The following is a 15,651-nucleotide window of genomic DNA, read 5'->3' on the forward strand; positions in this document are numbered from 1 at the left end:
TATAATGCCTTTCATTAATGTGGCTCTGATGCAAGGATGCACTGAACCTTTGGTGGGGAATCCTCAATTGGGTTGAGTAGGAGACAGGAGGAGAGAGGCATGGCTGCGGACATAAATTCTCGCTCAAAGACATTAACAGCTGCAGCCGACTGGTGCCTGTCGCAAGGAACGGCGGAGGAGGCCTATGAATCACCGAATTAAAGGGTTTTTTGAGTTTACACATGGCTGAGTGTCAGACCACACCGGATATTAAAGGACAAAGGTGTCTCTGTTTGTTGCCTTCAAAGGGAAGTAAGAGAATGTGCAGTACAAAGAGGAATGTATGCGCATTTGTATTGTAAAAGTGGGATGTTACTCAAACTCACTAAATTTTAACCAAATTATCCATAAAATGAACAAAAAAAACCAAACAGAAAACAAAAACAGAAGGAACTCAGATTGAAGAATGACATTTAGAGCCATATGAAAAAGAAAAGTTTTCATAGGAGTTTATTCAGTGCTGTGAAAAACTAAGCACATCCAATAAATCAGCAACTTATACCTATAACCTATAACACTTAGATCTTTATCAGCAGTAACTTAAATGATTCATTTAAGTTAACTTAACTTAAATGAATCATTTAAGTTACTGAAAGACAAAGACAAAGTCTTTCACTTTGTTATAGAGGAATTTTGGCCTACAGTTCATTGAGATTCGTGGACCTTTTTTCATGCACAGCTCTCTTCACGACACCATTTCAGTCAGGTTGAAATCTGGAATTTTGTGTGATCCAATTTATGGTATCTTCTTCTTTTTTAATCAAACTGCTGCACTGACTTCTTTTTTAATTAAATGTTTTCTTTTGTAATCATTTTATTATTTTTCTGTATATTTCTAATATTTTTTCTTCTTATGTATTTCTCACATGTATTATTTTAAGACTGGATTACGGTTCCTCCCCCCTGTCTTTATCGTTAATGGTCTAGTCCAGTTTTACTTGGGCGTGACTTAACCTATTAACCTATTAACCAATACCAACCTGTTATATGTCAGCTGGTTTATCTATGAAGATGTGATTGGTTAATTAGAATTTTTTTCTGTTTCTTGTCTTTTATTTACACACAAATTGTACTTTGTGTTACTATGACCCTGATGAAGGCCAGAAGCTGAAACGGGTTGGTCAGTTAATAAAGTTGTTCCTCTTTCATTCTAAGAGTTCCTGCGTTGTGAGATTTTCATCCTCTCCATGCACCTTGGAAGTAGGTAAAGCTGTGCCAGAAATTTTTGCTGCGATATGATCCAATTTCTGCCTAGCTGGCTTCATATTTGATTCTAGAATAATTTGTTATACAAGTAGTTCACAGTTGACTGAATGACTGCAAGGTGCCCAGGTCCTGTAAAACAAGCCCAAATCATTAACCCTCCACCTCTGTGATTTCCTTTTGAGAGGATGAGTATGTGAAGCTTGTGCTGGAGAACATTTAGATGTCTTTATGCTATGTTTAGTTGTAAATTATAGCCAAACAGCTACACTTTTGTCTGTTTGGAGTTCTTTTTGGAGAGTAGAGGTTTTAGCCTGGAAACACTTCCAAGAAGTGTTTTATTTAGTCTTTTTTTTTACAATTAACTTGCCTGTAGATTCTGAAATGTCTCGAGGTGTTTGCAGTTCCTCTGCTCACTGCACAGCCTGACCCTGGGTCGACTGTGTAGGGGTGGCCACTTTGGGGAAAATTGCCAACAATCTTGAATGTTTTCCACATTGTTGAGTGGTGGACTTCAAATTGTTTAAAAATTCCCTTATAAAAGTTCCAGGAATGATGAGGAACAACCATCGCTTCTCTAAGATAGTTGCTGATGCCTTTCTTCCTTAGCATTGTGTTAACACACGCACTTGAATGCTCCAGACTAGCAAACTGACAAAACTTCCTCTTTCATAGAGGTGATCACTCTCTGATAATCAGTTAATCAAATGCATTTGATTAGCAGCACCTGGCTGCTACTCACCCTCTTAATTCTTAAGGTCCTGTGAAGACTTTCTTTTTCACTTGACTGCATATGAGTTTAGTCTACTGTTGCCTTACTATCTTTTTGAACGCTTGAGTGATTGCTGAAATCCCTTCATGCTTTATCTGTATCATAACTTAGTTACAAAATCTACTGCACTTTAATAAAAATGCAACAGTGGAAAAAGGCTATTAGAAATACCAAAGCATTTTTCGGATTCTACTGTAATTTTTATTTGCATGAAAATACATAAACAGTGCTTACTGATGTGTTTCTGCATTTAATACTAAATCAGTATTAAATGTACTGAAAACCTTAACAAACAACACAGAAATAAAGTTCCAAGTGGTGAAGAATTAAGGCAAAGCCTGTGGTGTAGAATTTTCAAGAAGTCAAATTTGGAAAGCAGGGAACATCTAATGACACTATCCTGTAGTATTACAGGAAATGTATGATTTAATGTTTCTTGGACCTTAACCAACGTGGGGAAATAAAAAGCCAGATATCTCAGCCGCTGCTTTTGACCTTTTTTTAATCTAATCGACCTTTGGCAATTTTCCCAGTTTTAAAGAAGTGATATACAAAACTGCTGGGGCATTTTAGGAAAACCCTTTAAGGAAAAATCATTTTCACACCAAAATACATATCGTTTTCCTCTTAATTTAGAGATTTATCTTTACAACAGCAAAAACTTTTAGCATATTCAAACTCAAAGGAAAGTGACAGATCTTTTTATTGTGAAGTTGTGTTACTTTGTTTTCATCAGTTGAGAAAGTAACTATAAAGTCAGAAGGCAGCAGCAGTGTCAACAGGAAAGGTGACAGCTGACAGCGAACAACACTTCTAATTAAAAGTCTAAGAATAGCATTTTAAACCTATACCTCACTTCACTAAGATGCATGCAGTGGCAACTGATAAGTAAACATCAACTTAAAGACATTTTTGCGCAGCCAAACCTTTGACACAAAGGTGTCTGCGTGACAGTTTTGAAAAGTGCTACACAGTTTGTCAGTCTCAGTAACTTCTTTGTGCTCACATTCCTTGATTTAATTAGAAAATTAGAAAACAAAAATTGTTGACTTTGTGAAACAATAATGCAAAGATAAATGGTATTTTTAAGTGAGTGGAAAATAAATGTAAATACTTTTTAAATATCAAATGAAATATGATCTTAGATCTGAATATGAAAAGAAAATAAGAAATGTGAAATGTTTTATTTAGAGTTATTCTTGGTTTTTCTTTTTCTTTGATCAAAGGGAATTATACTTTTGTTTACATATATTATCCACAACAGTACACTGGTACAAAAAAAAATTATGCACAGGCTTCAAAATGAGTTTCAGTTTTCAGTCTTTCATCCAAAGCCAAATTCTGGGTTCTGGATATTTTCATTGAAGATTCTACTCTTTGGTGTCTAGTTATTTGAATCCACCCATCCCCAGACATCGCACCACCTGATTGATTGAGCTGCAGCTTCACAGGCCAAATCCTGCCTCTTCACTCAGCACTTGCAATAATTCTACAAATGACACCCCGCTGCCTAAAACGCATCTGTTTTCGCCGCCGTGCAGTTCAAACAATCAAGATTTAATTCTTCCGAACACCGGAAGTACGTTAGCGAACTACAATGGCCATAATTTACTTCAACTATGACACAAAGCATCTGTGCTCCCTTGAGCTGCTGCATTACTGACTCAGACTTTGACTGGAGACAGGAACATGAAATGTGGCTTCTATAATGAAAAAAGTAATGTTTGGTAAAGTAGCATAACTAGAATGACTGACTATATAGTTAAAAAAAAAAGACGAAGAATCCAAGCAATAATGAGCAAATCACACTTTGACACCAGCGAGGTAAACACTGCACTGCATTTTAAACTCTTCAGGGTCTAGTCTAGTGTTATACTGTCTTTATAGTGTAATTATCAGATTGTGAGTAGGATACGACTGGCTGTACAGCTAAGAGACTTTCATTTAAGCCACCTAAAGCCCTGTTGGCAGATTAGTCATACAATAAGATCAAGACAGCCACTTCAAAGTTGAACCAAGAGTATAAATAAGTATCGCATCAAATAGGTGGCACTCGTTGCCATGGCAATATGACAGCTGTCACCATGGGTTGTGTTGACGAAGGAAGTGGTGGGCCTGCCGCTTTCACACCCCTCGCTCTGCGGCACTCTGCCACGGCTTCCTATGACATAGACGCCCTAAACATCACCCACATGTGACACCCATGACTTTGTTCACTAACAGCACCAGCTCACACATCTCACCCTGCTGTCAGACACACACACACAGACATACGTACGGATGCCCCACCCCCACACATATTGCCAATCAATATCATTCAACAAATGTCATCCTTCAATCCCTTTATTTTTTTTTTATCCCGCCGCTCTCATTCCACATCGACAATCTGAATTGTTCGCTGAGACTCGACTTGTCATAAGCGTGTTTGTTGGCATGATCCTGACAAGTCGAAACTGCTGAGGCTAAAGTCATCTCCTGGTGAGATCTGAGATTAAACTTGCTCCTTGTTCCGTCTTTTTATAGAACAGACAGTGTGCTGCCACACACTAATATTTTCTCTGCCCCTAGCACCTTGGCATATCTGTTTTCATCTCTCACCTTGATGCAACACCCATAATAAACTGATAATTTGAGCGATGACTAGAGGTGCGAAGATAATTTTTTATTGATGTGAGGCAGCAGTAATTAGGGAATGGTAAAAAAAAAAAAAAAAACCTTAAAAAAATAATGGCACATACAGATATATGGGCAGACTTCAAACCAGGATATAAATTTGTATGTAAATACATGTCTTATTGGACAACATTAATTATCTTCACTGACTATTCATTGTTTAAGTTAGGAGATATTCACACACACACTCTGGAACTACAGCACGCTAGTATGTTGTAAGAAAACAAGAAGTAGTCTGAGAGGAAACCTTGGGGCTGGAAAGTGAAGCCAACTGGGAACTACCAAAAGTGCACTTCATTAAACGGCTTTGAAGAAGACTCCAGCAGCAAGGTAAACCACACAGTTGCTGCAGTTGAAATGCCCAGATTTAAAGCAGACATAAATATGTTTACAGCCTCCTCAATAAAAATGTATCCTCACATTACCAAAACTTGCATCCATCCATCCATCCATCCATCCACCGTCTTAACTCTTAACTCCAGTTCAGTGTTGCAGGGAGCCTGGAGTCTAGCTCTCTAAACCCTGATTACTCATGTTAACATTCACACATAGGGCCAATTTAGAATCATCAAGTTACCAAACATGTACATCTGTGGACTGTGGAAGGAAGCTGGTGTACCCTGAGTAAAGCCATGCCAGCACGGAGAAGACATGCAAACGCCACAGACCTGGGAGTGACCTCTTTATCTGACAGGTGATCACGGTCAGCTGTAACAGCTAGCTGTCTTCTAGTAAATAATGTAAGACACTGATTTTCATGACATTATATGATAAACAGAATAGGTTCAATGGGGCTATTCTCTAGTTTTGGTAAATACAATTGTATTGCTTTTTTTGTATGTTACATTAGCTGCTATTTGCACCCAGGTGATGCAACCTTACAGTCTGTAGATGCATCTTGATAAACAAGCTTGCTAGTGTTAGCTGAACACTTAGCATGCCTGTCTTTCTTCCAAATATCATTACACCTAGCTGCAAAGTGTCATTCAGAATGCTAAAATTGCAAGGCTTCACAAACCAGATGCTATGGTTGCTACATTCATTTTATATACAGTCACGGCAGTTCATCTGTTGCTGTTAGCAGGTTTCCTGTGGATGGAAAGACAGGTGTAACTATTGGATTACTTTGCAGGAAACTCCTGGAGATCTAAGATCTTTTGTTTTTGTTTGTTTGTTTGTTTGTTGTTGTTGTGTTTTTTTTTGGGGGGGGGGCTGTCAGTAAATTCTAAGCTAAATGTGACATATGTGATAAGAATATCCTTAAAAGGTGAACATCACAGCAAATTTAAAAATCAGTGTATTAACTTGTGTTGACTTTTGACTGAAAGCTCAGAAGGAGCACAAAGTTTGATGTAAATTTGGCAGAATTAGCCACTTAGGGTTTAGCCTCACAGCCTCATAAAAACACGTTTTCAAACGTCAGCATGCACCAGCTACTTCAGCAGTGTTTGTATTTCACCGCTTTCTTTTCAACTCTTTTACCTTGCAGTTTGAAAACCTCAGTTCATGACTACCCAACATTCCCAAATCCCTCAGGGACGCTACGGACTGCAGGGAGGGGCAGGGAGCAGATTGGGGGCAGCTGAATGCCAAGTCCACTCATGTATGTAATGGTTACACTGAAGTGATTGTACAACGTGACCCCCCACTCCTCCGTCCCTGCTGCCCTGCCCCTTCCACATCATCATAATATCAATTAATATTATGGCAGAAGACAGACGCACCGTTGATCCGTAACAAGTGGCATCTCTGGAGAGAACCAGTGCCACGAGACGGCCTTAATTAGGCCTGAAAAATGGCAGCTTATTCCATCCCTGCACTCCCTCTTAATCTGTGCTACAGAGCCACAGAGTCAACCCTGGCCCCAACTGGCAACTATTATTATTTCATCTTTGTCACAGCTGTGAATAAGCCAATGGGCGTGACAGCCAGTGGGTGGCGTGAGATTTTTAAACAATGCTTTACAGGAAAAGCAGACACAGTTAGTACTGCCAGTGGTTCACTGCTACAGCCAGACATATAGTACACAACAGGGGCATTTTGATTAATAAGGAATCAGGGAGGTGGTGGAGCGCATATCTGACAGGTTATGAGTCCACCTAGTCCGTCTAGTAACAGACAGCAGACACCTCGTTGTAATTCAAACTGTGTTTTCACATTCAAATGTCAGCGTCTCTCCTTCCCTTTGCCCTGTATTTTTGGGTGTAAATTTCATCATGAAATTTCCATTTTTTTGTGCCCTCATTATTCAGTCTGAAGGTGCATTCCCATTGGTACACTTCAGTCTTGCCCAAGAGAGGGCTTCAATGGGACTGAATAAAATTGGAATTAGCAGATAATTAAAAAAAAGTAAGAAAACAAGCACTTCCTGTCTGTTGTAGTCATTCACTCCTACGACAAGGTTACAGAAAGTACAAGAAGCACGTTTCTCATCTAAATTTATCCCATGTGAAAGACGTGAGGTTAGCGCAGCATGCAAAGATTTGTGATTCCTCAAGATGTGACAAAGACAATCATGGCAATTGCTATGGCAGTTACATTACTGAAAGCACAGGTTTATTTTTACAGACAAAATACTGCACGGGATGTGACATGTCAATATGTGACTCTCAAGTATTTCCAAATGATTTATAAAAAATTGTGGGAGAAAACGCTAATCTAAAATGTTAACACGTAAACTACATGTTAATGTCACACAGTTTAAAAAGGTTCGGTAACAGATCTCTAAATAGGAAAGTTACAGCCTGTATTTACTGGATTCACTGTAGAGGTAATATGTTTGTAACATGTATAGTTAGTAAATTGTAATATATGTTTGCTGGCTGAAATATTGTGGGTTACATTTTTGTTAACTTGCTCTTTTTAAAGCAGATTACTACCAGCAAAGAGCCTCTTAACTAAATCTAGCTAACTCTCATGTGATGACATTTTAGTGGTCCCATGTCAGGGGGCCACTGTTTTCAGTTTTGTACATTAAAAAACCTTAGAACTCAAAATCATGCTCAAAATATTAATGCTGTCAGCTTTAATCTTATTAAAATGACGGTAAAGCCATAACTACATTAACGCGGCAAATGTCCGTTAACGAGTAACCGCGGATCGCCCTGGATGGCTGGATGGCGTCAACGCGTTAACGAGCTAAAGGCGCTAACGTGTTGATGCTGTGCAGCTCCACGCACAAGGTGATCCGCGGTAACTCGTTAACTCGAAGATTTGCCGCGTTAATGCAGCTATGCCGTTAACGGCATTTAAATGAGATTAACACTGACAGCTCTATAAAATATGTAAAATCAAAGATTTATTCAAATAATTAATCATTAAGAAAAATATGCTTCATCTAAACTAAATATATACAAATCAAACATATTTAATATGATCAGATTTTATTGCAATAATTTATTTATTTTTTTACAGATTTACATGTATTCAAATTACTTAAACTCAACATTTTACGCACACATATTTGTCATTGTCAGTAAACAAACTCAGGGTCCTGCGGGGGATGGGGGCTGCATGGATGTAAAGGTTCACAGATGGACACTGAAGTTAATGGGGAGCCAGTGCAACTAAATTAGCAACGATGTGACATGCGAGTACTTGGAAAACTCAGCCAGAAGGCTCGCAGTGGCGTTTTGAACAACCTGCTGATGTTCAAAGGAAGCTTTGTTAAGACAAGCGAACAATGAATTACAATAATCCAGACGTGATGAAATAAAGGTGTGACTAACAATCTCCAATTCAGAGCGTGACACAGTGGAACTCCACTTGGCAACATTTCCTAAGTGATAAAACCGAGAGCGAACCAGAGAATTCACTGAATAAATGGGCTGTTGCTATAAACGTAACCTCCTCCGGGACGTTAATTTACAGAGACAGACAACACATTGCACAGAGGCCACATCAATTTATTTTGCCTCTTTATTTTATGTGTATTTAAAAAGAAATCAAAGAAATTGTAGCTATGATGGCTGGAATGCTACATTAAAAAAATGTCTACCTGTGACTATAAATCACATATTTAACTGTTCAAAGAAATTCAATGTGAAACAACAGCTAGATGGTCCTTTTTAATGTGGAAACCTTATATACACTGTCAATAATGAGGATTTTCTTCTGATCTGATTGTCTTCTGACTAAACTAATAGGAAATGAAGAGCAGCACGTTTTTCCTTTCCCCAGAAAAACAGTGCTTTCATTGTGTCTTTCCATCAACACCCTTCTCATTCATTACCTTTTTTTTTTCTAGTGGAGATTTATTCCTACAGAGAGTACCATCAGTCTTTCGGAGCCCCTCTCTTTGGAAATGGCTTGTCTTATTGCGAACTGATGGACGTTTAGATCTTTAAAGATGCTCTGGAGTCTTTTCCAGCTTTCGTGATTTGCGATTGAGACATGGCTCACAACAACCAGTCTTTCATGAGAAGAACACACTTTGTGAGTGCAGACTTCGGATGCCTTTAATTATCAGCCCACACTTCCAATCTCATCACAACACCTGGCTCCAAGTGTTGTTTTGTTAGCAAAGGTGGTTTGCTTACCTTTTCAAGCCTAGACTGGGAATGACTGTCTGGGATCGCCTGGGAATTGTGTGTAGTTAGTTTAGTTAGCTTTTTTTTCTTGTCTTTTTATTCAATTGTGATTTATGATGATCAATTAGCAAGTATAAATCCACACGGTTCACAAAACATTTTCTCAAAAGTGTTTAGATAAGTAGATAAAAGATACGTTAGGTGAGTTTAATTGTGAAATATATTCTAGACCAGGGGTCGGCAACATGCGGCTCTTTTGTCCTTATACTAGTGATGGGTCGTTCGCGAACGAAATGGCTCTTAGAGCCGGCTCTTTGACGTGAACGACACGAGCCGGGTCCTTATCGCGAGCCATCACGTGTTTTTTTTTGTTTTTTTTTTCTCTCAGCCTCTCTCTCTCGCACTTTTTTTCTGCTTCACTCAGCACGCGAGCCTTGTGCTTTACGCTGGGCAGAGGGGGGAGGGGCGGTAGTTACACTCAATAGCACAGGAACAGAGCCAGAGGGAGAGAAAGAAAGCCAGGGACAACAACGTCACATTAGAAAGGTATAGTAATCATCCACAACTATTTTCAGTTGCAGATGATAAAGGATTCAGAAAGTTTATTCATGCGGGCCCATATGACAGAGAATATGCATGTTATTTTTGTTTTCATATTTTAATTTATATTTAATTGTGTTGTGGTTTGCAGGGTTTTGTGTTGTTTCACTTTAAATTTGTAAAAGGAAAAAGCTGAAAATTTAAATAGTTAAAAGTTGAAATGTGAATAGTTGATTTTTGTATTATATGATTTATTTATTACATTTTATGTGGAGTGAATGAATAAAAGTATATTTACGGTGGCCCCTAGAGACAAAGCACATACAAACTTCAAATCACGTACGAACTCTGAAGCACGTACAAACCCTGAAGCACGTACAAACTCCAAAACACGTAAAAACACGTACAAACTCCAAAACACGTAAAAACTCCAAAACATGTAAAAACACGTACAAACTCAGAAGCACATAAAAACTCAAAACACGTACAAAAGTCAACAGAAGTGCTCCAGAATGCTAGGCGCACTGTTGAGCTTGTGTTACCTAGTGGCTACTGTGAGATTAGGTTAAAGAACATGACCCCCTTCGCAGTATATTCTTATAGTATGTTAGACAAAATGTCTCAGTATATTTTTGGTAGTAGGATAGACAAAAGTTCAAGTATATCTCTGGGGATTAAAAGAATGTGACCATCCTTTGGGTTCTGTTAGACAGGTGGGCGCCACCATTTATCTGCTGTGAATGTTTTACACTGTTTTCTTGTCATGTCAGACTGCTTAAATCATTCTCTGAGAAGGTTGCGTGTGAAGGACCTTGGTCCAGTCAAAAGCAGACAACATTCTGTGCCCCCACCCTTGTAGGAGGTAGAAAGACAGGGAGCCCGAGGTCATAACTTAGGCGCCACGACAGATAAGAGAGTGTGAATGTTTAGGTTTACGACCAGGTGGGGGCTAGAGGAAAGTATAAAAAGCTGTGTAACACATCGCCATTTTGAGACTTGCTGTGACCCTCTTCAGGCATCTCTCCCCATCCGGATGGTTTTTATGCTCATTGTGTGAAAATTGTATGGAAATAAAGGATTGTTGATTGAGCATTTATACACCGAGTATTGTCCTTCCTTCAGCCCAAAGATTCAAAGAACTGGGAGAATTCAACAACTTGGTGCCGTGACCCGGATCTTTGGTGTGCTGAGGAGGGGCAGATTTGGCCTGTGGGGTGAGATCGTGGGGCGAGGCGAACAGAGGACGGTCCAAACATAAAAAGGTAAGCACAGCCTGGGAGATGTGGGACTGGGAGAATTCAACACTACACAAGCCAGCAAGTACCAACGACCGGATTTGGTGTGTGGTAGTAACAGGTAAATGAACATTGTTTTTAAATTATTTGAATATATATGAGTGCCTGTGTATAAATACACAAACATGCTTTCAATTGTGTAATTTAAGCGATCTAGTAGCTCTGCTTTGGAAGTTCAGTTCATGCTAGAAATGTGTTTTGGAGTTTGTACATGTTTTGTCTCTAGGGGCCACCGCATATATTTATATATAAACATATATAAATAAAACCACTTTTTTTACGTTAGTAATTCCTTTTGTGCATAATTTAATATTATTGTTAATAATAAATTAATTAAAGCAACAAAACAACCTGAAGAGCCGGTTCGGAGCCGAAAGAGCCGGCTCTTTTTAGTGAGCCGAACCGAAAAAGCCGGATCTCTAAAAAGAGCCGGAAATCCCATCACTACCTTATACTGCGGCTCCTGGTGGTTTGGGAAAATAAATTAGAAGTATTTAGCTGAAGTGTATTTTATTTGTGTTTAGTTCTAAATTGGAAGATTATTGTGATTTTGAAATATAAAAATAAAATTACATCTTATTATTTTTTCACCGCTCAAAATAAGCGTCACACTCGCGGAAGCCGGTATACCCGCCGAAACGCCGTGCATTTATTGAGACTTTTGACCCCAGGTAGGCCAGCTATGGATCTTCGGATCCACATTATGTCAGCAGCTCCACCATGAACTATGTTAAAACAAACACCACTCACGCCTCACAGATGACAGCTTAAAGTCCTGCGTAAAGATGAAAGCCCCGATTTGCAGATACTGTGCGCAGCAGTCGGGACCATAAGTCTTATTGTAAACATATCACGGCAGACCCGACGATGTTTCCATGAACATGCTTTTCAGCATCTCTTTACTGACCACTTTTCACACACTGTTGCTGTACGCATACAGCCGGCTGTAGCTTTTCAGCTCACAGCCCGACACATACCAGCACAACAGCAAAGAGAGCACATACTTTAAGGCAGCGAGGCGTGATTGCGGGTGCAGCTCAGGTGCGTCCGCCTCCCAGTGGCGCTGCAGACCACGCCCCGCCACACACATTAACCAGGTAAAATACATATTTAGGCGGAATTTTGCAAATATCTATTTTTCCTTTTTTAGCAACATAGTGCTTTTTTCCAATTACTTTTTAAAAGTCAGGTCAAGGCTCCAAAAGCCCAAATGCGATATAAGGGTGGTAGCTCACAACAGTTTTTGTTTGCTGGATCATTTTAGTTCAGCTGGGTGTCTTTCCTTTTGTTATATTTCTTTAAGAGTTCAAAATGTGTTAATTACATAAATAAAATGTAATTTTCTCTGTAGCACTTCATGGATTTCATAAGCAACACACTTTAGTTGCTCTGTGGATTCTTTTAAAAACCAGTTAAAAACTTTTCTGTTCAAACAAGCCTTTTGTTGATCTACGTATTTTAGATTCTTTACATTATTTACATTTGATCTTTTACATTGTGTATAATGTCTATTGATTGTATTGTTTATTTTAATCTTTGTGTACAGCGCTTTGTGACTGCCTGTCTGTGAAAAACGCTTAATAAATAAACTTTACTTACTTACTTTAGTTGTTCACACAAAGCATAAAGGTAAAAAAAACAATATATGCAGTGTTATCTTCATTTTAGATTTCAAAAAGTATTTGCGGCTCCCAGTGTTTTCTTTTGCATGGAAACCGGGTCCAAGTGGCTCTTTGGGTGTTAAAGGTTGCAGACCCCTGTTCTACACAATTTACGCCTATTTGTTTTGTGTTCCTTTGTCTTCCTTCTTTTGAGGCGATGTGATGAGTCACAGTTCCTAACTTGTAAATTGAGGAGCTAATTAAATCCTTGAATGTAGCTATTTGTGTAAAAATATGAAATCACGTGCATGCTTCAGGTACTTAGCGCTGGGCTGACAGTATTTCACTTCAGTTGAGTAAAATCCAAACACATTTCCACACACAACCACACATACTCACTACTTTGTGTTGTAAGTGTCTTAACTATTATAAGGTTAAAACCAGCTCCAAGCTAAAGTAGCTCATTTTAACTGCACCATTTTATGACTGTGCAGTCATAATTTGAATGGATCGCTTCAACTCGCTGGATGGACAGGAACCGAGGCCTCAGTCACCACCAGCTCCTCACTTTACAGCAAAGAAGCTTCTAGCTACACCTAGGGGGGAACCACGCAGCTCAGCTATCGCTGGCATTGAGTAAGCAATCTGTCTGCTTCAGCTGAGTAATTACAGATTTGCAGTACCTTTTCCTGCTGATGATGCTGTCATGGGCAATGGCTGTTGCTGTGTCCTGCAGGCTGGTATGATTGTTGGAGAATGACTTTGTTTCAGTCTCTGTGCCATAATTTATAAGGTGCTAGTGGGAAGAAGTTTACAAATTATCTCCTGAATTTAAAAGTTGAAATATCGACGAGTGAAAGATGGTTGCTTTATGTTGCGCTAACTTTAATATCGCAGAGGAACAACAATCGTCTGAGGATAAGTGGCGGGATCATTAACCAAAAATAGACATTCAGCTCTGGTAGAATGCATTTTTCAATAATGATGTCAACTAATATAGAGGCAGTGTTTATTCCTGCAAATGCTAAGCCTTACAGCTACTGTGTGATGAATTACATTAAATTGAGTAATATCTTAAAATACCTCAAGGTTGGCTGAATTGTGTATACTGAACTCCACTTAGTTAGTTGTGATTAAAAAAAGATACAGGCTCAAAAGCCCAACATGGCAGCATAATGAGAAATTTGAAAATTCACTTTAACACTCATCCTGGGATCCGTACAAACCCTGGAGGTGTATTATGTCATATCTCACAGGAGTTTTCTTCCATCGCTCTCATTTTTTAGGTCTGCCTAATGATGTTATCATTGTTGTGACATCAGATTCAGCGGACTCGGGATCTGGTCTTTGACCTTTACAGATGATGCGGTTCTCTTGGCCTCCAGCTTTCACTGGGGTGGTTTGCACCTGAATGTGAAGCAGCTGGGAGGAGAAGCAGCGCCTTCAAATCTGAGGCCGTGGTTCTCAGCCAGAAGAGTGCCCACTCTGTGTCAGGGATGGAGTTGCTTCTCCAAGTGGAGGAGTTCAAGTATGTTGCGGTCTTGTGAGGAAAGAGTAGAGTGGGAGATTGACAGATTGGTGTGGATGCTGAAGAGAGAGGTGAGTGTGAGTTTAAAGCTGTCAATTTGCAGGTTGATCTACGTTGCCACCCTCACCTATGGTCACGAGCTGTGGTGACGGAAGGAATGAGATCACTGATACAAGTGGCGGAATTGAATTTCCTCTGAATGCTTTCTGGGCTCTCCCTTTAGAGATGGAGAGTGGAGCCGCTACTCCTGTACATCGAAAGGAGCCAGCAGAGGTGGCGAAGGCATCTGATCGGGACGCCTTTGAGATGCCTCCAAAGAGACGTCACCCTTTCATTAATGACAACTTTGGGCTGCCTTTATTGTCTTTTTATTGCTATTATTTTATATTTATTCCGATTGCTTTTCTCATATAAAGCAAACAAAAGTGATGTTTACTTAAAACTACTGAGAATAAAAGGATGATAAATAAGTATTTAGTAATAATGTGGATTGTACTTCAGATAACATCTGCAAGTGCATGCGTTAAAGACACATTTTTCATTTTACAAAACTACAAATTAGTTGTAACTCTGCAGTAATAAGATTAATTCCATTTTTTATCTTTAGATGCCCTTAATTACATAACTAATAACTCTCTGAGAAGAAACAAGTTTTGCCATTATTAGTGTTTTGCTATTATATTTGCTCTTAGCAAATATAATAGCAGTTCCCCAGAAACTTCAGCCGGTAATCCATGTATGGTAAATATGTCGGTCAGACGAGGGTTAGTCTCTGGAACCTCGATGGAAAATGAGCCGCTCCGTGCATATAAAACAAATACACACAGAGAAAATGTAGTCTTTCACTTTTTGCAAATGAAATCATTTGCTATTTCTGCTCACCCTCCTGTGAGCCTGGTGACAAACAACTCCCAAATATGAATGCAAATAACATATTTAAAAGGGCCTAATGGCCATTCCCAATATAATGCATCATTCTGATCAATTGTACTTATTCAAGTCTACACGCCTCTTTTACCCTTCGCCTCTGATTGTATTTTCCAAATGCCAAGAGCAGATGAATCGCCGCCACTGACACGCAAGTCATTTAGCAACAATGAGGCCAAATGCTAAAAGCACCGAAAAAAAATCAGCTTCTTCCCCTCCTTCTCTTCCTAAAATCTCTCTAGTTACCTTCCGACCATATTGTGTCGCATTTTCTACATCACTGCCCTGCATGGCGACCATTTAATTACGCAGGACTTCAGAATAGAAAATCAGACCGACGCCGAGCACTACTCCACCCCAGCATGAGCCATTGCATTAGGTTGTTAAGACCACAGGCATAGTGCACTGTCATTAATTTAGCTGCCTTTGACAGTATTGAATGCGAGTAACATTTCTAATGAACGATAAGAACTACAATACCTGCTATTAAATCTTAAGGATGTGTCTCATACTAATGATGCTGTCTCCCTGGAGTGACCTCGAG

General features: G+C 39.2%; 1 protein-coding gene across 1 annotated transcript in view; it reads right to left on the minus strand.

The window, feature by feature from the left end:
* LOC146511598 (cadherin-7) overlaps positions 1-15,651 on the minus strand; it is a 116,752-nt gene that overhangs the window by 24,748 nt on the left and 76,353 nt on the right. The gene's annotated exons all lie outside the window — the stretch shown is intronic.

This window comes from Neolamprologus multifasciatus, chromosome 9, assembly GCF_963576455.1.
Source record: "Neolamprologus multifasciatus chromosome 9, fNeoMul1.2, whole genome shotgun sequence".
NCBI lineage: Eukaryota > Metazoa > Chordata > Actinopteri > Cichliformes > Cichlidae > Neolamprologus > Neolamprologus multifasciatus.